Here is a 26,603-nt window from a genome sequence, read left to right on the forward strand (position 1 = left end):
GTCCTCAAGAAGTATGGCTGTGACGGAAATGAGTCGTTTCATTGGGACTTGTAACCGTAAACGACGAACTATTGAAAATCTATGAGTGCCAGAGTCAGCCTTGCTAGTTCCGTGTTGATGACTTTTGGATTGGTTCAAATTGGTTTTCCATAGAATTGAAGATGACAATGTGCTTCATGCATCTGAGAATAAAATGTCAAGACAATGAATATTAGTTCTAGTTGGTTTTCTTCTTCACTAAAGACATAGATGGACTTATATGAAAGTTTATGTTGATTATTTTTCCATTACAGGATATACAAAAAGCTAACCTGTGTTGGTATAACCCTGTTTGCTTGGGTTCCAACGTGCATCTGTAATATTGGGGGCATCATGGTCTTTGACACATCCAGTTTTCCTGTTGTGTACAGTCAAACCTGAATTCAGCGGTCAGTCAAGGGAAATGATCAAAGTGACCGTTGTCCACAGGTGACCGTTGAATTCGGATCACAATTTTAAGAAGGTGTGTCAGTTGGTAGTATTACTACGTCGTTACCCCACCCAGTCGTTTGCATACAGTGTAAAACAAATGCACATTGCATTAACAAAGCATAATAACAGCATTAACTTACGCGTGTACATTGAATAATAGAGAATAATATCTTTAAGATTGATTTTATTTCATAATGTTAAATTAAACAATGACTTTATCAACGCTGGTATAATTGTTTTCTCATGCATCTCATTCATTCAGTAAATAAAGCTTGTCACGTTCCGTTGACGTAACGTCCGTAAAAGTCTAAAAAGCGGATTCGGTGTCATAAACCGATAGTACGGTGTAATTGTACCGTTCTAATTCAAAGAAATTGCGGTCATTTAATTTAGCGATAATTACTTTCAACAAGTCATAAACTCTGATAAATTTTCTTTAGAAGATACACCCACAATTATCCCCGGAAAAAAAACTTCTCAACACCTTATAATTTGTTTACTCGCAGCGGGCCGCTTTTATAATATCATAGACAATTACCGCTTTCAGACGCTTTAAATGTTGCAAATCAGTCCATGTTTTGCCATTGCAGCTGATCACTAATCCTCTTATCGCCTTCTTATAAAAACACTCGCCAGCTTAATATTGTTTTTAACACTTAATCAGCGATACAGATCAATAGACTTTCTCACGCGCTAATGCGTTATGCATGCAGACGATAATTGCTATTAATACACATTGTTATTGTTAATGTCACCTGTTTAAAGTGATATTATGGGCATCTAACAGTTTATAGCTGGCTATCGCAACCGTTGTTTATTTTTGGTATTTTCACTTCATATACAATGTACACTTATATTTGTTAATTCAGCATCAACATACTAAAACACTATCCCGGAGAGAGAAAAAAAATGCATTTGAATATCAACCTTCTTTTCGTTAAACAACTGATCATGCATGTACGATGTGAACCTAAATTTAGTTTTAGTGCAGATTCGTTCATACGACACAAAGACACAATTTTGTTTTACGGATCATTTCGGCTTAGAGGAGTGGATTAGTCATGTAAAGTAACGAATATAAAATATATTTTTAATAAACAACTGGTAGCAAAATGAGTTGCAGACAATTGGTCTTTTAATGCAATCAAAATGAAAATTCAATAATAATGGTGAAACAATTTTACATACCGGTCATGGATGCACAAATTGTTTGTTTACTCGCAGCGGGCCGCTTTTATAATATCAAAGACACGTACCGCTATCAGACGCTTTTACCGCAAAATAGACGGACACATGATGTGCTGTGTTTTTAATTTTCGCGGCTCGAGACGACTGACGCGTGACCGTTGATTTCAGGTCAAACATGAATTTCGGAGTGGAATGTAGTGGCCGTTGGCCGTTATGGACAGGTGGCCGTTGAATTCAAGTGTAATATAGAGTGTTTTTCGTCGGGGGGATTCCAGACTGACCGTTGTCTGCAGGTGACCGGTAAATTCAGGTGGCCGTTAGGTCAGTTTCGACTGTAGTTCCATTGTCACAATTATATTGTGCTTTCTTCCAAATCAATTTGTCTTGATGCAAAGCGGTGAGTAGTGGTATCATGCAAACATTGACACTTGGCAAATCACAAACATTTGGTTGGATAAGTGAAAGAAATCTGTGTCCAGAACAGAAACTTGATTGGTTTTATTGATCATGGACAATGCTTTTAAGGATTGAACCATGAAACAAATGTGTCTGCATATTCTTAACATTCTTGAGTTCAAATAGAAAGTTACAAATAATGTAATACATAGTTAGTAAGCAATTAATCCTGTAAACAAGAAAAATATTGCCTTCCTGAAAGGAAAATACATTCCATTGAGAAATGCATTTTTGTCCCCTACCGGTTTCACTGGAGGGGACTTATGGTTTGTGCTCTGTGTGTCCGTCAGTCAGTAAGTCCGTCAGTCTGTGAGTCTGTCACACTTTTCTGGATCCTGCGATAACTTTAAAAGTTCTGAATATTTTTTCATGAAACTTGAAACATGGATAGATGGCAATATGGACATTATGCACATCATTTCATTTTGTTCCTACGTCAAAAATTCTGGTTGCTATGGCAACAAATAGACTAGAAATAGTGGTGAAAATGGTGGTTTTCTGGATCCTGCGATAACTTTGAAAGTTCTTCATATTTTTTCATGAAACTTGAAACATGGATAGATGGCAATATGGACATTATGCACGTCATTTCATTTTGTTCCTACGTCCAAATTTCTGGTTGCTATGGCAACAAATAGACTAGAAATAGTGGTGAAAATGGTGGTTTTCTGGATCCTGCGATAACTTTGAAAGTTCTTCATATTTTTTCATGAAACTTGAAAAATGGATAGATGGCAATATGGAGATTATGCACGTCATTTTACTTTGTTCCTACGTCAAATTCTGGTTGACATTTCATACATGTGCCATTGGTGGAATTAAATAGTAGGAAGTGTAGTAAGCCACTATCACAAAAATGTTTGAGCGTCAAAACATAGTTAAATGGTAGCTTGTTTAGTTAATACAATTATTGCCCTGCCCATAGCAAAATATTATACCCATAGATTTCCGAAACTATTTCAACATTACATAATTCCAATTACTTGGCCTGCCATAAATCATTTCAGACATTGATAGATGTTGTTTTCAACGTTTAATAGCATTTATTGAAACATAAAAGCCTCAACATCAAGAGGATTCTCTATCAGATCCATTCATTTACAGGGTGCAGCCTTATTTATTGCATAATTGTTGAAATATTTGATTATTGGCATAGGTTATTCTGTATTCCATACCAATTGAGATGAGGACATGGTATTCTTGATTGCTGGGTAAATGAATAGTTAGCAAGAATTCCGCATGGACTCTACTAATGGATATTACATTATTCCAAAGTATTCTGTGGTCCCTATAGAATTATTTCAGGGGTGTCAATTTTCGAGATTATTCCGGAAATCCGTATTCCATTTTGAGATGAATGCAAGTACTAAGAATCTTGACCTTGAACTTGACGTCAGCGTTCAGGTTAAGAAATCTGTGACCGGGATTCGAAAAAGGCTTATAACTACTGTGTCCCTTCAGATATTACTTTCATATTTGGTATGCATATGTATCTGGACAACACCTTTCCATGCGCATAAATTTTTTGACCCCTTTGACCTTGACCTTGAACTTTTGGTCAGCGTTCAAGTTTCGAAATCTGCAACCGCGATTCAAAAAAGACTCATACCTACTGTGTCCCTTCAGATATTGCCTTCATATTTGGTCTAATTCTAATCAAGCTAATAATGATTTTGCTGTTCAGAGAACCCCATATGGTACCCTTGTGGCAACCAAATCACAGCATGAAGGCTTAAATGCTTCGGTGATAGAAATGACTCTTATTAGTGTTTTGTAACCCGTGAAAATGAATATCTTAGGACTCGGAGTATAGCCCTTTGCATGCTGGGAAATTTGTCGTCTGCTAAAATGTCGTTTGCAGAATTTCTAAAATTAGCATATTCTTCTATTTTTTTCCAAGAATACTATCAGCATAGCAAACAGTTTGGATCCTGATGAGACGCCACGTTCTGTGGCGTCTCATCTGGATCCAAACTGTTTGCAAAGGCCTTTTAAATTTGGTTCCCGCACTGAAAGGGATAGACCTAATCAAAGATGGAAACCATTTGAACATGCTGTAGAACAAAAGTTGAAATCATTCTGTAGTTTTGAAAAGTCAGTTGTCAAAGGGGACTTCAACACAAACAGTGCAACATACAGACAATTTTGTTCAATGATGGAGAAATATCACTTCAAACAGATTGTTAAAAGTGTAACAACAAACAATAATACACCAATCGATTTGATATTTGTGAACTTGACAGTTATAAAGATGTTGGTGAACTAGAAATGTACTACAGCCACCACAAACCTGTGTCGATAGCAGTTTGGAATTGAAAAGAATTCACAAATTATAGCACAAAGGAGGGCATATTGTGTTTGGTCTGTCTGTGTGTTTTTGTCTGTTTGCTATTAGATTTACAATATTCATACACAATTATTTTGGTCTTTCATAAAAAAAAGTTATGCTTATTCAATATGTTACTAAATAGGACAAAAAAGAGTAAAAGTTTGACTGAAACAACATTAAGAATTAATGTCCCATCCCCGATATAATAGTAAACAATTAACACAGGTAGTCGCTACCATCAGGCATTACGCATCCACCTCGCGGAGTTCTAGTTATTAAGTCATTGAGTGCAGATAATTAAACACTTAAGGATGTAACATAATAGGTGCCATGTTGCAGAACAGTTCACGGTTGCTACCTCAGATTTCAGTTACAGTGTGGACATAATTGAAAATTGATTGAAATCTGTATGAAAAAAAGAAAACATAAATGTCGAATAGTATGTGGAGCGGTTGATCAAACTCGGAATTAGTTTTTTCATGCATTTATCATTTGTGGCATATTCATATTTGTATGCACCCGGATGGAATGATCGGGGGGTATATTGTTTTTGGCCTGTCTGTCTGTCTGTCTGTCTGTCTGTCTGTCTGTCTGTCTGTCTGTCTGTCTGTCTTTTGTCTGTCTGTCTTTTGTCTGTCTGTCTTTTGTCTGTTTGTCTGTCTGTCTGTCTGTCTGTCTGTCTGTCTGTCTGTCTGTCTGTCTGTCTGTCTGTCTGTCTGTCTGTCTGTCTTGTCTGTCTGTCTGTCTGTCTGTCTGTCTGTCTGTCTGTCTGTCTGTCTGTCTGTCTGTCTGTCTGTCTGTCTGTCCCAAAAATTTAACCTAAAACTTTAACCTTGGTTAAAGTTTTGCAATAGTGAATAACTTTTGCATACACATGTAATTGAAGATAGCAACTTGATATTTGGCATGCATGTGTATCTCATCGAGCTGCACATTTTGAGTGGTGAAAGGTCAAGGTCATCCTTCAAGGTCAAATGTCAACAACAACAAAAAAAGCGGCGCATTAGGGGGCATTGTGTTTCTGACAAACACATCACTTGTTTTAACATATTACATTATCTTTCCCATAACAAGTAACAAATTGACATCATGAGCAGTCCATTAAACATCATGGGATTACATGTAATACATGTATTAACGAAAACATGCCACAGAATACGGCCTGACGTCTATAACTGGCCCTAGTCTCATCAAGGCTTTTGGGCTGTTATTTTTGCAGTGGGCCTATATATTGAAGAATACAGGCCTTGCGTTCCGTGTGTTATTTTCTAAGGCATGAGTATTTTAATATACATAAGGAGAATACGGACAAACTTTGCAACTATATCTGTTTCCATATAAAGCTTTTTTGGTTGTTCAAACTATTTCATCTTACATGTTGAATTTGTGGCTAGGCAATGTATTTTTTGATGAACATTTCTCACTGAAAGAACAGCACATTTTTTTCACTGCATTGACCAAGTGACATTTATGTATGCCTTTTGAAAAATGGAAGTATTTTGGGAACAACAGGTCTCTTTGCCATACAGCAAGAAATATTTGTTGAGAGGATAACTTTTACCAGCATGGATGTATCTTCAAATAATTATATAATTATATATAGGAGTCACTTTGTCGGTCGGTCTGTTGATCGGTCGGTCTGTCCGTCCCGCAAATTTCATCCGATCTTCACCAAATGTGGGCAGAAGTTGTATCTAGATGATGTCTAGGCCAAGTTTGAATATGGGTCATGCTGGGTCAAAAACTAAGGCACGGGTCACTTAGTGCGTTTTAAACCGAAAGTTTGTCCGGACCATAACAATAACATTTGTTAGATTTTAAAATGACTTGGTACATTTGTTCACCATCATGGGACAGTGTGTAATGCGAAGAAGTACGTCGATATCTCAAAGGTCAAGGTCACACTTTGAGTTCAAAGGTCAAACTGGAATTTCCCATAAATGAGCTTGTCCTGGCACTTTGTCATTTATTGTGAGACTTTGAAATCATTTGGCACATTGGATGGTGTGTCATGCGAAAGAATTACGTCAATATCTCAAAGGTCAAGGTCACACTTTGAGTTCAAAGGTCAAACATGGCCATAAATGAGCTTGTCCGGGCCATAACTATGTCGTTCATTGTGAGATTTTAAAATCATTTGGCACATTTGTTCACCATCATTTGACGGTGTGTCATGCAAAAGAATTTCGTCGATATCTCCAAGCCCAAGGTCACACTTTGAGCTTGTCCGGGCCATAACTATGTCGTTCATTGTGAGATTTTAAAATCATTTGGCACATTTGTTCACCATCATCTGAGGGTGTGTCATGAGAAAAAATTATGTCGATATCTGCAACATCAAAGTCACACTTTGAGCTCAAAGGCCAAAAATGGCCATAAATGATCTTGTCCGGGCCATAACTATGTTTTTCATTGTGAGATTTTAAAATAACTCTGTACATTTGTTCACAATCATAGGACGGTGTATCATGCGAAAGAATTACGTCTGTATCTCCAAGGTCAAGGTCACACTTGGAGTTCAAAAGTTAAAAATGGCCATAAATGAGCTTGTCCGGGTCATATTAAACTATGTCATTCATTGTGAGATTTTAAAATGACTCTGTACATTAATTTTGTTCACAGTCATTGGACGGCGCGTCATACGAAAGAATTCAAGAGTTCAAAGGTCAAAATGGCCATAAATGATAATGGCATAATAATTCTTAAAAATCGCCATAAATTAACTTCTCTTTTTTTGTGAAGACAGCATGCAAAATATTCTGTGTCAATGCAGCATGTGGGGATATACGTCACGTCTATGACAAAGTTCTAGTTAAGAGCATGATTGGTTGCAGTTTTCTTACGCAAACACCAGGTTCCTATGTCCTATGTGAAGGTCCCAGTTCAAGGTCAAAGGTCCAATTTAGGATATAAGCAATTTATATAAAAAATGTAATGAAACCATTTATTATAGTGCCATTTATTATGTTCTGTACAAAGCGTAACTTTATCTAGGATTGATTGAATTTCAAATAATTTGACTAATTAATTATCAGCATGATCAGACAGAAAGTAACGCTTAACTATCAGGGCCTTAGATCATTAGATCTAATGTCAGTGTCACAAATCAAGATAAATGTCAAATAAATGTATATTTTAAAACAACTTAGGCTATAGCCATTTGCTTGATGAAATAGAGTGTTATGTGCATAACCAGATCAAAGTTCATGATCAAAGGTCAAATTTGTTTAATTAAGAAGTGCATGACACTTAATTTTTCCATAACATAACTTGTGCTTAGCATGAATTGATCCAAAGTCAAGTTCAAATTGAACAACAAATTGTGTTATTTTGGTATTTTTAAGTACCTTTCCCTATAGTGATTGAGACTGGGTTGTATGAATTACATATAACAAGCAGATAAGAGGTCAATATTATAATAAGGTCAAAAGTCAGATAGGACAAATTAGTAAAAAATATAGATCTTTTGTTTCAAAAGATCTTTAATTACACGCATATCTTTGAACTCTTGTTTTAGCATTATGTTTCCAATATTTAACTCATGCTCGGGCATTGTGGTCATGATCTAAACGTTTCTGTTTTGATGTCCCATATATGAGTCGTGTTCTGAGAAAACTGGGCATACTGCATGAGGGTAAAGTGTCGTCCCAGATTAGCCTGTGCAGTAAGCACATGCTAATAAGCGACAAACACTTTCCGCCTCAATTGGATTTTTGCTAAGAAGAGACTTCATTTAAACAAAAAATATCATAAAAGCGGAAAGTATTGTCCCTGATTAGCCTGTGCGGACTGCACAGGCTAATCTAGGACAACACTTTACGCACATGCATTATGCCCAGTTTTCTCAGAACAAGACTCATATATTGCTGCTGGAGGCTCATAAGGCGTCAATCCAGGCTTTCAAGCACCATCAGTGCATATCGTACGCAGCATCTTTAATACTATGCATTGATTACAGTGTGAGATTGTTAGCACATTCCGGTCTGGAGCATCAATGTCTGCTTATGGGACCATGTAACCTTTTCGTACTTTCAAGAGAACAGCTGACCTGAACAGACTTCTTTTCTTGTGGTTCATGTAATTAAATACATGTCCCTGTGATAATTATGTTGAATTGTATACCCATATTTCAGCTTTTAGGTCATGCAAAATGTGTGTATAATTTAATGAATCGGCTTACACTGATAAAAGCATCCCATTTAGCAGTATAAATGCATTAAGACCTTGAATTACATGTCAGATACACAATAATGCTTTCATTACTTAATTATTAGAACTTACTCTTACAGTAATGAAAGTATATTGATTTATAATGTTTACTTTGTAATGATATGTGAAGGATGTTTCAATAATGTTTGTTAAATTCAGATGTAACTCTCATGTTGGTAATTTATGTTTGCCAATGTTGTGTTATTTTCAGGGTTAAAGCTCTTGACAAGTTTTAAGAACATACTATCCTGTTTTGTATTTCAGGCATCAGGCTTTTTCCGCCCTATGCCACGGGTCCGAAATTCGGCCCCATTCCCAATGCAAATCTGGTTGTTTTTTTCCCAATTGAAAAAAAAAATTCCCAATTCCAAAAAAAAATTATTTTTTTTTTTTACATTAAAATATATAAGTTAATCTGATCCGGTGTAGAAAATAGAAAGTGTTCCATAATTAAATTATCTGTTGCCTTGAATTGTTTTAAAAACTGTAAAATATGTTAATGATTATTTAAGACTTTCCTTATTTTCCTCAAAATCCGGCGCTTCGCACGATTTTTTTCACCTCAAAAAAGGCCAGGCCTTTTCCCCAAATTCAGATTAAAAAACCTGCACTTATCTCACATGTTCATAATACTTTGTAAAATTTTAATAATAAGTTATCAAAATAGTCATTATTTACCAGTTAACGGCTTCTTTGAAATATAAGAAACACTATTTACATGCGATAATTTTTCCCAATTGAGCCAATTTTGCGAATAATTTTTTTCCCAAAATGGGGGTTTTCACGACGCGAAATTCCCAAAATTCCAGTGTGGCGTATTCCCAAAATGGAGCGGAAAAAGCCTGGGCATATATACAATTGCCTATTCCATTTTAACTGTGTCTATGGGTGCATGTGTGCTTTCAAATACATTTTTATTTTAAAATATCCTGAAGCATGCCATGAAGTGGTATGTGTGTTTCCTCTGTGGCCAGTTTTCAGGTTTACTGTCTAAATTTCACAAAATTAAATGACATCATCTTGGTTATAACTAATTTAAGGACATGGTGATCTGTTTGTTACATTTCTATAATACAGTTACCAAAAAGATACATAACAAATACCACTCTTCTTTACAAATGCCACTCCTTGTCTGCTCTGTCTCTTATAACTGGAAACTATTAGGATAGTGTCCAAAAAGCCTATGCTATTCTTCTGATAGTGGCGTTAACCAGTAATTATTATGGCTTTAAAATAGTACAATAATTATGTTTTAACACCTAACCAAATTTTTCTAGCCCCATGTTTTATAATTTCATTTCTGTTATTATAGGATTATTGTGTGTTATTGGAAAAATAGCAAAAGGTACAGAAAACTTGCATGGCTGTAAGTTATCTTGTATCAAAATTCTGTTTGTTTAATCTGAACATGCGGAAATGTTCTGTTTTTCATCACTTTTGTTTGCTTTTGAGGAATGCTTGGACAAATATCAATGAGATGCTTCATACACAATTTGTTGTCTTGACATTCTGTGCACTTGCTAAAAATTGAAGGAGAATCTTCGTCAAGCTTTTAAATTAACAATTCGACTTTTGAAATCTAATCTTAGGAATCTAATGATGTAAGGTCCTTTTTGTATGTTTGTAAGAGATGTTTCCAGCAAACTTAATTATTCCACTTTGTATGTTTGTAAGAGATGTTTCCAGCAAACTTAATTATTCCACTTTGTTACCAACTCCAGGCATACTTGTTTGCATGGCCTTGTTTCTTTCTGGAACAATTTATGTGCCTTTTGTTTGAAATGCTGAATGGCTTTCTAGGGTATTAAAATATTGTCTTTGATGCATTCTCAGAACATTTAAAGCTTAAAGCAAGGATGTATGAATGTTAAGCATTTGGTAAATAGTACATTACGATTGTTTAGCTACACTGTTTTTTTCTGCTATGTAAAAAAGGCAGTAAAAAGGACCCGATTCCAAAGCAAACGGACCCAATCCCAAACTGATATTGTTAAAAAAAATCCCAATTTCCACAAGATGTGTGTAATTATTATGATATCTCAATTATATTTCACAAACATCTAACGACAAAGTATATAACTATAATTTATATGATTGCTTCAAAAATTGCCAGGAAAAAGGCCTAATGTGTCAATATTTGTTTATAAAAAAATCCCAATTTGGTCCATTTTGTCAATAAATAATTGCCAAATTTTATTAATTTAACAAAAATCTCAATTCAACCAGACTCCTTTTACCATAATGGCTAGAAAATCCCCTGATGTTTATACTTGTATGACAGAACTTAAAGAATTCTCAACAGTGCACCATGGTATAACTGTAAAAGCCACTGGAGGTATTTTCCTCCAATCATTGTCAACTGGACATTAATTCAAGAATCATTGTCAACTGGACATTAATTCAAGAGGATAACATGTTCTGTTCTGTTTAGACTGATATGATTGGTGGACATCTTGCTCCCATGTGTGTTTGGATTCTGACTTGGTGGAAACAGTTGTCTTGCAAGAATTGCACAATTTACAAGAGTTTTTGCTATGTTTGTATAAGCCAAGTTTCCTGTCATCCTTGTTGACAGCAGTATTTTAGGCAAATTGAAAGAAAACATTTCAAAGTAAACAAACTGTTGAATAAATAATTTTTTAGCTACCCTGAAGGTGTTTCTGTTCTGCTTCCATTAGGAGATTATTGTAAATTGGAAGTTGCACAGATATTGTTGGATTTTTCTGAATTTAAATTCGAAACCAACAATCCAAATTTTGTTGTTTTGTTCATTGACATGATGAATAACAAGAAATATCTTTAAAAAAGATATACGGCGTAAATAGTTTAATGAATGAGATCAAGTATAGCGAATGTCTTTTTCTGTGCAGTTCTTAGCTGCATCACACGCAGTACGGGATGTTACTGGGAGTTTCGCGGCTTATTTAAGAAATAATTCGTGTACGTTATAGTTTGTTGTCGAATAACCCACGGCCGGAAGTTTAGATGCGTAGGGATTAAATCACGAGTGCGAAGCATTTCTGTTCATAGCGTAGTATTTTGTCACGTGACTTTCATTCATAAAATACCGGATTATTACGCTGGTGGAAAATGTATCGGCATGTTTTGTTTAGCTACAGCGCGTGCTTTCAGTGTATAAGCTCTGCCCATAAGTTATTGCAGAATAACCCACGCTTGATTTCGTTCTTTGTCTATAGAAAACAAGTCACGTGCCGTGTTAGAATTTACATTATAACATATTGCTGGTCATAAACCTATAGATACAAAACAGAAAACCAAAAGAAGAATGGAAGTGAAATTTAAACATATGAGTCAACCGGCCACACGAGAAGTATCCGTATTTATAGGCGCGTTCTTCGAACAAACCTGTTTTAGTGGTTTGTCGGGCATTGCTATTTGATTCGATTATTAACAGTATCAATTATCATCGTGCTAATGCTTAAAGTGATATTATGGGCATTTTGCACTGTTGAATTGAGCTGAAAAGAATTAACAGGTCAAAATAGTTAGTTAAAATGTGGTTACTGATTAATTATCTGCAACTCACCTTGCTACCAGTTGTTTATAAAAATATATTTTATATTCGATATTCTTACGTGACCCACCCAGTCCTGTAATCTGAAATGATCCGTAAAACAATTTCGTGTCTTTGTGTCGTATGAACAAATCTGCACTAAAACTAAATTTAGGTTCAACTCGTAAACGCATGATCAGTTGTCAAACGAAAGTACGGTTGATATTCAAATGCATTATTTTTCTCTTTCTGGTATATTGTTTTAGTATGATGATGCTGCATTAATTAATATAAGTGTATATGAAGTAGAAACATCAAAAATAATCAACGGTTGCGATAGACACCTATAAACTGTTACATGCTCATAATATCACTTTAGTACATTAGGCAATATGGACGAATAATTATTGTTAAATTTATCAACAATAATATTTATCATTGTATTGTTGAAAACACACTAAGAATCAATTATTTACATACCATAATTATATTGCTGAATATCTTCATTTAACATATTTCTGGTCTAAAGAAAATTCCAGGTCACCTAGTTCACGGATAGCGTCTTTATTATATAACGATTATTTTACTGGCCGCCAACTCCGGTGATGACCTGTATATAAACTCTGAATGACCGCAATTTGACCCGATATACCTCGCGGGTTGAAATGCAATGCTTTAAAGTGAGGCCTCGCTTCCATTGCTCTTTATACTTTTACATGCTAACATGTTGACAGGAATAAGGAAGTAAGTACTAAATATGAGAACATAGCCTTTTAAGTATAAACGCTCTTGCGCTGGTAATACTCTGAAAATAAAAGGTGTACGCACAAACTGTATTGATGTCGAGAATTGAGTGTAAAACTGTTCTATCTATTAAGCCTTTTCATTCGAGATAAAATTGTTTCATACAGTAAAACAGTGTTACAAAGACGCGGATATGTTTCCAATGTCCTGGTGGTATACTCAAATCAGCCAATGGAATAAATGAAGTGTATTCATTCGTACCTAGCCGCGGGAAATTTTATTGGAATTTTATTGGACACTTACAAAGGTCAGGCTAAGGTGAAAAGCTGGCTTAAGACAGCTTACGCCGAAAAAAAGGCAATCTTCACTTTAATTACATGTAGTAAGAATATTTTAATTTTATTTTGTAAGTACATGTATTTCAATACTAAAATGGCAAGACCAGTTCTTTTATAGTTTATACTGTCATTTACACTTTAGCTAATTTGTTGTATTTTTATTTTATTATTTTCCTTTAAAATGCATATAAATATTGAATGCTTTTACATGAATGTTTACTAGTTCTGACAGTTGTATATACTTCTTTGACTTTTTTTAATACTGTGAGTTTCAACAAATGTACTCCCTGTACATTTTATTGTCTGCTGGTTCAACGAATTCAATCCAGTACAGCATGTAAATGTACTAACAAGGCAAATGTTAAAGCAGCTATTGTCTTTGAACACACTTGAGTCTTGTCTTAATTATTAATGATTTCATTATACTTATACTGGAGGCTTTCCTTAGAGAAACGAGATGGACATCATCTGCTGAGGTTTGCAAGGTAATTGGGCGCCATATTGAAAGAATTATTTATGAGATCATGCATGATATTTTTATGCTATTGATGCAAAAGATTTAAATTTTGGTAGTTTTCAATAATATTGCAGCAGAGTGATTTTTTTTGTCTATTTAATTGGCTTGAGCCAATGGACTTAATAATCGTAAGTCGAAATGAATCGCAAGTCGAAAAGACATCTTGTCAGTTGAGTGTAAAAATGCGGTAAAAATTTCCGGATGTAGTAGGATATTGGCAGTCAAAATAGATGAGATAATTAACTTGAATTCGTAAAATTGTATGTCAACACTGTTTTTTTTAAGATTATCAGTTTTTAGTATTTTTTTTTTAAAGACCATTTTTAGTGAAGAACAAAAATCAAACAAAGATTGTTTGTAAAACTATTCTGTTACTTACAGCGGGGATAATCACATGATATTTGATTGTTGAGGCAAGTATTTTTCTCTGTTTTATAGCCTTTAATACTTTAAATTTTGTAAATGCAGCTCACTTTCCAGCCATACCAGCAAGGTAGTTACTAGCGTTTATTACATATTAATATTCGCTCATTATCTTGAATTTACTTGTTGGGATATTTATTAGCAGGATTACCAAGTACAGCTTTACTAAGAAAATTTTCTGTGAGTAAAGTCGAGATATAAAGCTTATTTTTTCATACGAAATAAACGCTTATCAGCTTTTTACTGATAAGGCTGGAAATATAGCGTCATATATAAATCAAACAAAAGTTATAAATGGTATAAAACGGCAAAAAATAACTGTCTCAGCCTTGACATTGCCATTTCAACTATCACGTGAATGCACTTTCTGTTATAGTAAACGTTCTGTCAATATCAGAATTGTTTTACAAACAAACTTTGTTTCTTTTTTTGTATAGATATTCTGTTTCGCTTTTGGAAGGTAAAAGTTTGCATTGCGCAGTGGTAGAGCATCCTCTTACAGATCAAGAATACACAGGTGTGAATACAGGCGAGATAACAATTTTTTTCCAATATTTTTCTTAGTAGAAAAATTACTTAAGTCTATGAACAAAAGATTTGTAAGCAATCATATCTAATGACATTAATAATGATTAAAAAAAACGCCAAAATCTGTTATTGATTTCATTTAAACTGGTATGGGAATAAGATTTTGATTAAATTATCTTAGTTCCACAACTTGTATCATTAATTATGCCATCATTAAAATAATACAATAAATATGTTCGTAACATATGTGTTTTTAACAAAGTGAATCTCGTCATATTTAATTTTGAGAAAACATACTTTTTCAATGTATTTATTAGTGTGGTATGTTACTTAAAATAGTTTTAACAGATAAATAATTGTCTTGATTCTTTCAGAAGACTGTCGGGGGCTGTACATACTGTTAAACTTTGTGATAGCAAATATTAACCTTGTGATTTTGGGCGGCAAGAGAAGAGGGTCAAACCTCAGTATTTTTATATTAATCTGCAAATTATGTTGCATATTATTTTACATTATTTGAATAATTTGAATAAGAATTGAAAATAGTTCTGAACGTGTGCTCCAAAATACAACATACATGTAATATTTTGCGTATGGAACAAAGTTGGTAAATATAACAACAGCAACACAACAACAACAACACATTATTCCTTTCTGCTTATATAAAAATAAAGCGATCGTAACAGTATAATAAATAGTAACAAACAAAGCAAGAAAAAAAGATAAAACTTAAATTGACCATGGCATCTGAAAAAAAAGTCATTCATTCTTGTAAATAGTAATAATGTATTATGATAACGTTACTTAAAACAAGAGCATTTAGATGTTCATTCAGTAAACTGTTCCTTTAACAATTTCTTCAGCAGAATTGACACAAAGCTGTCGGCACTCTCGTAAATATATGTGTCACTTTTATTCTAGTATTATGTTTCACTGCAACCAAGGGTATTTTAGTTAATTATTTGAAATGGCTCACAACTAACAAAAAAAATTCTGCTAACAATTTACTATAAATTTTGAAGTTGTTTTCTTTAATTATTAACTCTAAAAGGCAAACAATGGAATACATTTTGCCAAACATTGAAGTCTTAAGCTTTCTGAAAGGCTAAAAAACCCTTCTCGAAAAAGTGCACTAAATGCGCATTTAATGCGCATTAAATGCACATTAAATGCGCATTTAATGCGCATGTTATTGGCACCGTATTTTTTGCTTAACAAGTGCATTTTAATCTGTTAAAAAAAACACTTTTTACTAGTGTGTTTATACATTTAAGTGTATTTTTTTCCACTAAATAATACACTTAAGTGCGTTTATTATGATAATAAGTGCGCTTAAGTTTATTTTTAAGTGCATTTATACACTTGAGTGTATTTTAAGACATACAAATAATACACTTCATGGTCAAAGTAAATTTTTTAAAGCGCATTAATACACTTGAGTGCATTTCCAGTCATTCAAATAATACACATTACAGAATTAAAAGCAAATTATTTAAGCGCATTAATACACTTGAGTGCATTTCCAGTCATATAAATAATACACTTCATTGAGTATTCAAAGTGAATTTTTGTAAGCGCATTAATGCACTTGAGTGCATTTCCACTGATACAAATAATACACCTTACAAAATTGAAAGTGAATTTTTTTAAGCGCATTAATACACTTGAGTGCATTCCCGGTCATACAAATAATACACCTTACAATATTAAAAGTGAATTTTTAAGCGCATTAATACACTTGAGTGCATTTTCAGTCATACAAATGATACACTTTTTGAAATGTTGGAAGTGAATTTTTTAAGCGCATTATACGCTCAAGTGTACTTTTCATCACTTCAAATTAATATGCTTAAAAATTAACCAAATTAAACAAAAATCCCAGCATTTTAAAGTCAGCATTCATTCTTTAAATGAAAGGTTAGTGTAAACACATACATAAAAAACAAAAAGTATAATTCAATAGATAAATACACACTTTTATTAGAATGTTAAACCTTAAAAAACAAATGTTACATATATACATAAAAGAGAGGATTCAAACGGGCTATTGCCTATCTGGAATTAACAATTGAAAATATCAAGCTCATACCAGTGATTTTTCTCCCCTCTGATTATCGGTAACTGATTAACAGCCAAATACAGGTGGTTTCCATTTAAAAAATATTAAAGATTTCCCCTCCTTAAGCTGAAATGTTTTCCCTATCATTTACTAGATTTTTATATATTACATTAATTCCAAATCCCTTTTTAATATGGACAAAAGCAGCATATTTAATTCAATCATATTCTGGATCCTAATATATGATAAATGAACAGTATTCATGAAATTTATATAAATCTATACCTTATTTTTAAGATCTTCCTTTTTTTGTTCATTATTGCGCTAAAACATGCCCTTCTGAGAGCCAGTACATACAGGTTGTTTTGAATTTTCAAAGAAAATCACTGCATACATGCTGACAATATTTAGCAGCTTAGCCCCTGTCACTATATTTGTTGTTATACACTGTTCCTTACAAAGAATGCATTCATAAACAACCCTTTATAGAGCACTTCACCAGCTGATCAGGTCTGAATACTACTGTCATGGTCTGCGAGGCGCTTCTCGTGCATGATCTCATTTGAGATCAGGTCCTGAAAGATATTTTATAATGTAAGTGTTAAATATTGCTGTTATGGTAATCTTGTTCAACAGTTGCTATAAATATCATAAATTTAAATCAAAACAAGTTTGTTGGCTTGTTGTTTTTGTTTGTTTATTTTTGCAATTTTAATCTCGTGATCACATGTGACTTAACGCTTTTCATAAATAATTTAAAGAAATTACGTTTGATAGAAAATACTGTTAATAAATGTACTAATATATGTGGTCTCCTTTGGCTGTGTGGACTGGTGGGAAGTGTGACGTCTTTGAATTGCAATAACCTTTATTATATAGTTTTACCTCTCAACAAATCCATCTTTTCTTGGTCAAGGACAAGCTACAGGGCACTGTTTCCCACTCCTGTTCCCCTCAAGTTGGCCTGGTATACATGTCCATACATCAGGTAGTCCCCTTTTTGCTCCCTTTTTTTGCAGGCGATGATGCACATTCTGTCCAATGGATCTTCCGATCAATGTAAATTTCACCTTGGGGTTTAACCTTCAAATATAAAATATTAAAGTTCTGATTAAATATGGGGGAAAGAAATCTGTTCATTAATGACAAGAAATAGGTATAAATAAATTTTAAGATGACAATAACCATAAAATACAGCCATAATAATTCAAATGGTGTTTTTTTCCTTAAAATTGCATTACATTTACTCATCCAGTTACATTTCCCAGTGACAATACATAAATATGATAATGATCATAATTAATTTAATTAAAAAGAGATGCAGAAATGAAAATACAAACCTGTTACAGCTGTTCTTCAGCATTCCAAAAAAACAAAAACGGCAGTTGTTGATCACTTTAACCACCCACTTTGAATCTTCTTTGCAACAAACTTATTGTTGATTTACACATTGTAGTAAATACACATTGTTTTCATCACACAATAGTTCATGTGCTGAAAGAATTTCAAGACATTTGACACTAGAATTAATGTTGCTGAATTATACCTAAAAATTTAGCTCAATTTAAGTTGCTGAAACCAAATTATTTACAAAAATAACTTCATGTGCTCCAAATAACTTGCTGTGCTCCAACCAATCAAAAATGGTTTGTTTTCAAATAGATGGTCCCAGAACCAATCAAAATTCTATAAACACCCCTTTGTTTTGGCTAGATGGAGCACTGATAGGGATTAGTGTTTATGATGCTAATTGATCTCTTATCTGATCCTGATCTTATCTGATATTTATTGAATAATACACAGCACACTTAGCATATTATATTTAATTGTGAATATTTCAATATAACATACTGAATGGTGTTAGGAAATAAATATAATATTATAAATATTATTTAAATTGTCTTTTAAAATGTATGTTAATAGTCAATGTGGTAGACATTAATTGAATTGGGGTTAAATATCAGTGTAAGAAAGTTCAAATACTTGTTTTTTATGTTGTGAAGATATAATTGATTCTGGCAAGCCCACATAATTTTTTTGACACTTTCAATATTTTTAATTATTTACCCACAGCCTGATTTAGTTGTACTTTTCCCTTTAAAAGCTGCTCTACTGATTCACATATTTTATGAGCAGACAAATTGTAATAATAAGACCATAAACATTATGTGAAGATAAAAAAGAATTCACTACAATCCTCCTATTAAACACTATATCTCTGTCCTTTAACTTCAGTTATTTGCTATAGTGTTGCTCTTATTTATGAAGATGCACTAAAACTACACTTGTACAGAAAGAATATTTTTTTTGCAAATCAGAAGATACACTTATATGCACAAAAAATGCACTTCATTGAAAAAATGCACTTATTGTATAAAAAGATGCACTTTGTCTACAGAAGATACACTTAAAGTACAGTAAAATACACTTAAAGATAATGAAAATACAGAAAAAATGCACTTTAGTGCACTTAATTATGAAAAAAATGCAGAAAAAATACACTTTTCGGTAAAAATGCAGAAAAAATACACTTTTTAAAGCGTATTTTGTTAAAAAGTGTATTTTATTTTGAGAAGGGAAGCTGTAAATGGAGCAAAAATTCATGAAACTGGTATTCTCATCAATAGACAGAAAGGATTGTTGTTTTCCAAAATATTGTGTGTAACTTTCAGAGGTTAAACTCTTGATCTGAAACCGTGGGCCGATTATTGACACAAGGCAATATTGGAAATTCGCTAACAAGAAGACACTTGATTGTCATATAAGTTTCAATGTAGACAATTCCAATAATATCTCAACAGCTGATGGGAATTGATAGTTGTTATTTGTGTGGAAACGTCTGTGCTAAATCTATTAGTACCATAGTTGGATAATTAAATGATGGAGGTCTTCCTCAAGTGTAGTTTTGAAGTTTGGAAATAGTGTTGCCTTGTACAAGTTTTGTGCAGAAATTTGAATTTGTCTTATGCGTATATGATTGTGTTCTTTGTTTTTTTGATGCAGGAATTTGAATTGTTCAAAGTTGTATTTTTGCCCGTATAATTTTCAAAAGAGAATTATAAAATAATAAAGACTTGCTAATGATATTTTAGAGAAAAATTTCTTATATTACTTGAAATTCATGATTTTAATATTTTAAAATAATATTCTTTAATTTGGCCTTAATAAAACAATCAGATATTTTATAATAAATAATATTACTGGATATGATGTGAAATAGTGGACGAGTGATGTAAGTTGCGTCACATTAATTGTTTTTTGCTGTTGTTTTTGTTGTTGTTAAGAACTTGTTGATTTTATAACACAAAATTTTGTCTTTCAATTGATATTTACCAATTATATAATTATAGTTTTACAACTAAACTCTTTTTGATTTCCGTTATTTAATTATAAGTTTCATATCAGCAGTTCTATTTATATTTGAAATTGTAAACACAATTTCAATGGCGCTAAACAAGTTTTACACAAATTTGGTATGTTTGTTGATTGATGTGATCAATGTTATTCAGATTACCATCGAGAAGCCATAAAATAACACATTTATAAAATTGTCTTCTTTGTCTTGCTATCAACATGTTAAATCATGCAATTGCATGTTGTTTTTTTTGCCAGTGGCAATTATTTATATTTAATCATTTGCATTATAAGCTCCCCCTTCGGAATCTGTTACGGAGAATTAATATGGAGTTAACATTTAAGAGCATGCAGTGCTGGATGCACTGACACATTGAATACCTGATGATTTATGCCTGATCAGTCTTGACTAGCAACCATAATTAATTAAAGGGTTTTATGTTTGATTATTTTTTATCAAATTTCAAGTCGGTGATATTTCTAACTTATATCTGGTTCATTTAATAAAATAAAATTATTAAAGAAGATCATTGTGTCATTATAAGAATAAGACAATGACTAAGTTGTGCTCGAAGTAATATACTAAGTCAGAATTTCATTTTCCTATTTTCATTTAATTTTTTAACCACTATATACCCCCAGACTTGTGAGCGGTTAGACGTTTGACGAGTTTTTATGATATGTCTTTGACAGAAACTTAAAATAGTTTAACATATATTTTTGTGATGTCATGGCTAGGCTGTATGTGTCAGGTATTGGAGTTTTTGTTTGCATAATTAACATGAAAGAAATTTCTTGATAAAGATCTGGAAACATTTGGAGTAAATGTTGTCCAAACTTGGACTTAATAACCTGTCTGTTGCCACTAAACTACCACAAGCACTGTCATGACGGGAGGAAGCTTTTAAACCGATGCAGTAAATTTTGATGTTCAACAAAGCATTGACATATAAAGAGAGTATAAAAAACATCTTTATTAAGTTATGTTTGTCTTAGCTTTAAACTTTAAATATTATTATTGTAATATATTTTTTTATTGTCTTATGTTATTTCTGGTCATTTTTACGTCTTTGGATGTTATATTTGTTATTTGTTTTAAGAATTGATAGTCAATCAATGATTTATTTCAATATTTCTTGCATATAGATGCACACACTAATTGTTAGAATTTGGCTGGAATCTGTAGAACCTGGGCTGTCTTAATGTCATATATACTTGTCACATGAATCATTTACTTGTGGCACCCGAAAGGTTGCAAAGTGTTATAGTTAATTGGAAGTCATAGTTCCATGTCCAGTTGTCCTGTTGTACCATTACTTCTAATACTCAGTGAAATGACATTCAAACACTATAGTAGCATCTGACAATACAAATATTCATGATGGTCATTATCAAACATACACAATTAATGGCCAGTTCATGGTCATAACAATTGTTGTGGCCCCAGGTACCTAAGTTAATTCGGTAATTGCCAGACAAGCTGAAAGCACTTAAAGGAACCCTTTCACGTTTTGGTTAATTGACAAAATTGGGGAAAAAATGTTTCAAATTTGCACATTTTCGTTTAAGTTATGATATTTGCGTGGCGACCGTAAATTAGACTTTTACTCCAAGGATAAGTGGTTTGAGTCAATTTGTGGATTACTTTTTTTTCTTTCTATAATTTTATTCTTGCTAAATACTAGAGCTATTTATTTATAATGTTTACATTTATCACATTTAAGCATTAAATTACCTAAAAACATGCCAACAATCTGTGAAAAGGTCCCTTAAAGTGATGTTGCTGGTTCCATTTTCAGACTTGCAGAATGTATCACTGCTGAAGTGGTTAGGTAGTGTTGTTTTTGCATCAAACATGTTGTCAACCACATTGTTAAATATGTATGATAAATGACATCTGAAAAATTAATTTTAAAAAAAGAGTCCAAATTACATGTTTCAACGTTTGAAATCGTCATAAGGTGTCAGTGATTAAGGTGAAACATGTGTGAAAAACATGGTGTTCTCATTCTGGAGAAAGTGGCATGGAGTGCAGGATGTGAGTCGTGCGATGGATCACATGACAGTCATGTGATCTCAGGAAGTCATGTGACCTCACGAAGGTCCCCAGACCTAACATCATACAGCAGACCAATGATTCAGCATGAATTGCACAGTTCACATTCCTGTAATGTCAATCATATATGGGACAATGCACATGGGGTTGAAGAAAAGAAACGGTCCATATTTGATATTTTCTGGGAGAAGATCAACAGGCCCTTAAAGAATTACTATGAGCCGTTAAGAGTGCATGAGTTTGGTGTTAGAAGCCAGTTGGTGACAGAGAGAGAAGGCTGTAAAAGTCACAAAAGCAATTGCATGATTGCTAAGCAACATGCAATCCATCAACAGTGGGGCATTCCTATTGGATGTTACAATGTGTACCTGTAAGTACGAACTGCAAGATTACAAAATGCCCACAGAACCATTGTAGATAAAGTTTATACATGTCAATAGCCTTTCACATTATAGATTAATTGTGTATGTTGTTCATATTGTCCCTGAGTACATGTATGTGTATTCCATTTCTTACATGTTCCCAGATGGAGATGTTATCATTGAGTCACATAGCATTGGGCCATTATGCACATGTCCAAGTAAAAATATTAATGTCATGTTGTATAAATAAAGTTGAAATGCATACTAAAGATTTTATTGACAACGCAAAGTTATACTGGTAAATAAGCAGACATTGTGTTTTTTAATAACAATTGAATTCTGTCAATGGTTTATATAGGAGTTTGATTGATGGTGGAGTCTGTACAAGGTTTACAAATCGAATAGGGTTTTAACCAATCTATGCTGTATGGCCATTGACTTTGCCATGTATTGTTGTTTCTTTTCATGATTTATTCAGCTCTATTGCCTACCTTTAACTCCCATGGATTCCTGTGAAATCTAGTTGTTAATTGCTGTGTGTCAGGATACATCTATTTTTAACAGTGCTATTTACTAATCATTTCTTGGCAATCTGAAAATAAAACATTTTACTGTTCTACATGTTTCCATACGGCCTACTATTGGACCTATGTACTTAAAAGCCTTGAACCATCAATATCTTTAAAGTTCTCACATACTGAAGCCACATTTGCAGATGGGCTATCACCCCTGAAACAACATCAACATCATTTCAAGCACCAGCCAATTTAAGTGATCCATCTTTGGCAATTTGATATCCCGTGGGATGTTGCTTGGTTCTCTTTGCCTTTTTACACATCATTTCCAAATAGTTACTATCAAATTCTTATTGTTTGCACAGCAACACATTTTGGTTCTATTTCTGTTTTGATTTCAGATTGTGGAAGCAATAAGACAATTTTTCACTTATTACCAACAAACAAGACGTTCTCCTATTGGAGAAATGAAAACTGAGAGATCAGTTAAAAACAACGACATTATAGCCAAAACACATGTGTCTTATGAAAAGATTTGTCATAGGAAATCCTAAAAGAAACTTTTTATTGTTTTAGAAAATATTGAGTTGGTTAATACATTTTCACTCGATGCTCGGTATATGTTCGTGATGCCTGTAATTTCTTTAATGAGTTTATTGTTTGAGAAAATTATGGCTATAACTAGGTGAAAGTGAATATTATGTAGAGAATGTCCTCTTTAAAACTTTTGACTGGATCCCAAATATGATGTTAAATTACAATGGCCATCTTTATTTATGATTGCAGCATGGTGTAGATTGGCAGGGTGTACCAAGTATTAAAAAAACAAACATTTTCATGAATTAATGCTGATCATGACAACATGGTGCATAACAAAATTAAATAACATTGGAAGAAGACAAAAAAACACAATGTCCAGGTTGTTCTAAATTACAGATTTTAAATGCCAAAGCAAACAGTATGTTGTCATTGGTCTCAAAATTCTATTCTTTAAGTTGACTCAATGCCCGCCCAGTCCCCACAATAGAACAGCCTGATCCAGGCAACGTCTTGTAGAGTATTGATGCTGACCTTGCCCTCCCACATGCCCAGGTACCCTCAATATGGATGCTGATCTTGCCCTCCCACAGTCCCAGGTACCCTAAATATAGATGCTGACCTTGCCCTCCCACATGCCCAGGTACCCTCAATATTGATGCTGACCTTGCCCATAGTCCCAGGTACCCTAAATATTGAAACTGACCTTGCCCTCACACAGGCCCGAGTACCCTCAATATGGATGCTGACCTTGCCCTCCCACATGCCCAGGTACCCTCAATATGGATGCTGACCTTGCCCTCCAACATGCCCAGGTACCCTCAATATGGATGCTGACCTTGCCCTCACACAGGCCCAGGTACCCTCAATATAGATGCTGACCTTACCCTCCCACATGCCCAGGTACCCTCAATATGGATGCTGACCTTGCCCTCACACATGCCCAGGTACCCTCAATATGGATGCTGACCTTGCCCTCCCACATGCCCAGGTACCCTCAATATGGATGCTGACCTTGCCCTCTCACATGCCCAGGTACCCTCAATAGTGATGCTGACCTTGCCCTCCCACATGCCCAGGTACCCTCAATATGGATGCTGACCTTGCCCTCCCACTGGCGCAGGTACCATCAATATTGATGCTGACCTTGCCATCACACAGGCCCAGGTACCCTCAATATGGATGCTGACCTTGCCCTCACACATGCCCAGGTACCCTCAATATGGATGCTGACCTTGCCCACACACAGGCCCAAGTACCCTCAATATGGATGCTGACCTTGCCCTGCCACTGGCTCAGGTACCCTCAATATGGATGCTGACCTTGCCCTTCAACATGCCCAGGTACCCTCAATATGGATGCTGACCTTGCCCTCACACATGCCCATGTACCCTCAATATGGATGCTGACCTTGCCCTCACACAGGCACAGGTACCCTCAATATGGATGCTAACATTGCCCTCCACTGGCACAGGTACCCTAAATATGGATGCTGACCTTGCCCTCCCACTGGCCCAGGTACCCTCAATATTGATGCTGACCTTGCCCTCCCACAGGCCCAGGTACCCTCAGTATTGATGCTTACCTTGTCCTCCTAGGGGCACAGGCACCCTCAATATTGATGCTGACCTTGCCCTCCCACTGTCGCAGGTACCCTCAATATTGATGCTGACCTTGCCCTCCCACAGGTCCAGGTACCCTCAATATTGATGCTGACCTTTCCCTCCCACAGGCCGAGGTACCCTCAATATTGATGCTGACCTTACCCTCCCCTGGGCCATGGTACCATCAATATTGATGCTGACCTTGCCCTCCCATGGGCCCAGGTTCCTTCAATATTGATGCTGACCTTGCCCTCCCACAAGCCCAGGTTCCTTCAATATTGATGCTGACCTTGTCCTCACACAGTCCTAGGTACCCTCAATATTGATGCTGACCTTTCCCTCCCATAGGTCCAGGTACCCTCAATATTGATGCTGACCTTGTCCTTCCATGGGCCCAGGTACCCTCAATATTGATGCTTACCTTGTCCTCACACAGTCCCAGGTACCTTCAATATTGATGCTGACCTTGCCCTCACACAGTCCCAGGTACCCTCAATATTGATGCTGACCTTGCCCTCCCATGGGCCCAGGTACCCTCAATATTGATGCTGACCTTGCCCTTCCATGGGCCCAGGTACCCTCAATATTGATGCTGACCTTGTCTTCACACAGTCCCAGGTACCTTCAATATTGATGCTGACCTTGCCCTCACACAGTCCCAGGTACCCTCAATATTGATGCTGACCTTGCCCTCCCATGGGCTCAGGTGCCCTCAATATTGATGCTGACCTTGCCCTCCCACAGTCCCAGGTACCCTCAATATTGATACTGACCTTACCCTCCCACAGGCCCAGGTACCTTCAATATTGATGCTGACCTTACCCTCCCACAGGCCCAGGTACCCTCAATATTGATGCTAACCTTGCCCTCCCATGGGCCCAGGTACCCTCGATATTGATGCTGACCTTGCCCTCCCATGGGCCCAGGTACCCTCAATATTGATGCTGGCCTTGCCCTCCTACAGTCACAGGTACCCTCAATATTGATACTGACCTTGCCCTCACACAGTCCTAGGTACCCTCAATATTGATGCTGACCTGCCCTCACACAGTCCCAGGTACCCTCAATATTGATGCTGACCTCTATCTGTCCAACGGCCCCTGGTACCCTCAATATGGATGCTGACCTTACCCTCCTACAGGCCCAGGTACCCTCAATATGGATGCTGATCTTTCCCTTCCACAGTCCCAGGTACCTTCAATATTGATGCTGACCTTGCCCTCCCACAGGCCCAGGTTCCTTCAATATTGATGCTGACCTGCCCTCACACAGTCCCAGGTACCTTCAATATTGATGCTGACCTTGCCCTCCCACAGTCCCAGGTACCTTCAATATTGATGCTGATCTTTCCCTCCCACAGTCCCAGGTACCTTCAATATTGATGCTGACCTTGCCCTCC

General features: G+C 35.1%; 1 protein-coding gene and 1 long non-coding RNA gene across 5 annotated transcripts in view; one reads left to right on the plus strand and one right to left on the minus strand.

The window, feature by feature from the left end:
* The window catches only part of LOC127865212 (serine/arginine repetitive matrix protein 2-like), a 77,431-nt gene that overhangs the window by 22,129 nt on the left and 28,699 nt on the right, over positions 1-26,603 (plus strand). The window lies entirely within an intron of this gene.
* On the minus strand, positions 17,159-18,963 carry LOC127865284 (uncharacterized). Its single transcript, XR_008042574.1, has 2 exons — positions 17,662-18,963; positions 17,159-17,351 (listed from the first exon to the last, which is right to left on the minus strand). It is a non-coding gene; the product is annotated as an uncharacterized LOC127865284 (long non-coding RNA).

This window comes from Dreissena polymorpha, chromosome 1, assembly GCF_020536995.1.
Source record: "Dreissena polymorpha isolate Duluth1 chromosome 1, UMN_Dpol_1.0, whole genome shotgun sequence".
Classification (NCBI taxonomy): domain Eukaryota; kingdom Metazoa; phylum Mollusca; class Bivalvia; order Myida; family Dreissenidae; genus Dreissena; species Dreissena polymorpha.